This window comes from Octopus bimaculoides, chromosome 26, assembly GCF_001194135.2.
Source record: "Octopus bimaculoides isolate UCB-OBI-ISO-001 chromosome 26, ASM119413v2, whole genome shotgun sequence".
Classification (NCBI taxonomy): Eukaryota; Metazoa; Mollusca; class Cephalopoda; order Octopoda; family Octopodidae; genus Octopus; species Octopus bimaculoides.
In genome coordinates, this window is record NC_069006.1 from 21,395,320 (window position 1) to 21,397,393 (window position 2,074).

At 34.0% G+C, this 2,074-nt stretch overlaps 1 long non-coding RNA gene across 1 annotated transcript in view; it reads left to right on the forward strand.

Moving 5' to 3' along the window:
* LOC128250928 (uncharacterized) overlaps positions 1–688 on the forward strand; it is a 17,222-nt gene extending 16,534 nt beyond the window's left edge. The window contains exon 3 of the long non-coding RNA XR_008266866.1: positions 501–688. This is a non-coding gene — a long non-coding RNA (uncharacterized LOC128250928). The remainder of the gene's footprint in view (positions 1–500) is intronic.
* The last annotated feature ends 1,386 nt before the right edge of the window (positions 689–2,074 follow it).

A 2,074-nucleotide genomic window follows, 5' to 3' on the forward strand; every position in this document is an offset into this window, starting at 1 on the left:
GTCACTCCCCAGAGTAATCCGTCGTAGGATTACTCATTTTTGCCATCTGAATGGACTGAAGCAACATGAAGGGAAGTGTTTTGCTCAAGAGTACAATGTATTGTCGAGGGATTCAGGAATCGAAACCGCATTCTTACTTTCATGAGATCAGCACCCCTAACTAACATCTAAATGTGGATATATGAACGCGCACATGTATTTGTAAATAAATCTATATATTCGTATTTTTATGTCAGTGTATCGATTTATATGTATGCCAGTGTGTGTGTGTGTGTGTGTGTGTGTGTGTGTGTGTGTGTGTGTGTGTGTGTATGGTTATACACCTATGTATGTAGGTATGTATGTATATGTGTGCTTGCATGCGTGCTAATATATTCATTTCAGTGCATGTGTGAATATGTATTTCATTCACTATAAGTACCTGATTCCTTGCTGTGTATGTGTGTAATTGTATTCATGTATGTTTTCTTCTATTTATTTCTTAATTTTTCTATGTATAGCTGTGCTTTTGTTGTATCGCATACAAGAATAAAGCAACTTCATCCAATCAAAACTTCCGAAATACAGGACACTATGAACAATCTAAAAATAACGATGTTTCGATAAATCGCGCAATACGTGAACAGACGACATCAAACAGCAGACGACATCAGTCAAACTGCGTAGCAATTTTCTCTGGTTGCTAAACACCAACATGCAAACCATTAAAGACCATATGAATGCACTTCCTGCTTTAATCTTATCGTTAATATTAGTAGAGTCGTTGATTTTCGGCTGTCATAATCTTAGCATTGTCAGCTTTGTGTTTTTATTCGTTGTTATTGTTGTTGAATTCGTTGTTCTTGTTGTTGTCCTTGTTTATATTTTTATTATTTGGTCCCAGTTCCACAGTGATCGAGATGAACTTCTATCAAAGGCATTCCAACAATGATTATCCCTATTTTTATTCACGCAATGTATCTAAGACTACATTATTCAATGTGTCCTACATTTGATTTGAACGTGGTAAACTACACTTTGACCCTTTGCTTGTCCCGTATGTCAATCACTATGATACACAGGACATGTTTTTTCCTGGGGTCCACGCGTTCCCGATTTTGTAAAGGGGTCAAGATTAAAGCTTATAACAGACAGGATTAAAAGAAGGGAACAGCAGAATGACATATACTTTTATCCCAAGTTGCAGTGTATTGACAAGCTCGAAATCAGAGTTAAATAGATTTACCAGCATCTACTTGCAGCTATTAGGACAACCAAAACACAAAAAATAAGAATGAATTATATAGAAATATCTACGCTCATAATAAAATAAGTATATAAAAAATTAAAATAAAATATCTCTCTCTCTCTCTCTCTCTCTATATATATATATATATATATATATATATATTTATAGATAGATAGATATATGTATTTATATATATTTGTATATATATATATATATATATATATATATAGAGAGAGAGAGAGAGAGAGAGATTTCATTATATATATGCATGTATATATATATATATATATATACATACATACATACATACACACACAACAGGGTTTTTTCAGTTTCCGTGTACCAAATTCACTTAAAAAGCTTTAATCGACCTGATGTTATAGTAGAAGGCACCTGCCCAACGTGCCATGCAGTGTTACTGAACCCGGAACCATGTGGTTAGGAAGAAAGCCTCGCAACACACAGCCACGCCTGCGCGTATATAAATACAGACAGACAGACAGACAGACAGATAAGGTTAGGTTAGGTAGGTTCACTGGTTTCAGCTCAATATAGAGCAAGTCGGAAAAATAAAGGAACAAGCTGTTTCTTGTCTGTTAACTTCGCGTAGTAAATCACTAAATTTTCTACAGTGTTTTTGAGATCTTTGAAATGCCATTCCCTGGAAGCCTATAAAATAAAACACTAAAAAAAAGCTACGCACAAACAAAGAAAACATACATACACAAACATTTATAATATACATATATATATATATATATATGTATAAATACTCACACACACAAATATATATGTAGATCCATACTCACATATACAGACAGAGAATGCGAGAGACAAACGGGTGTT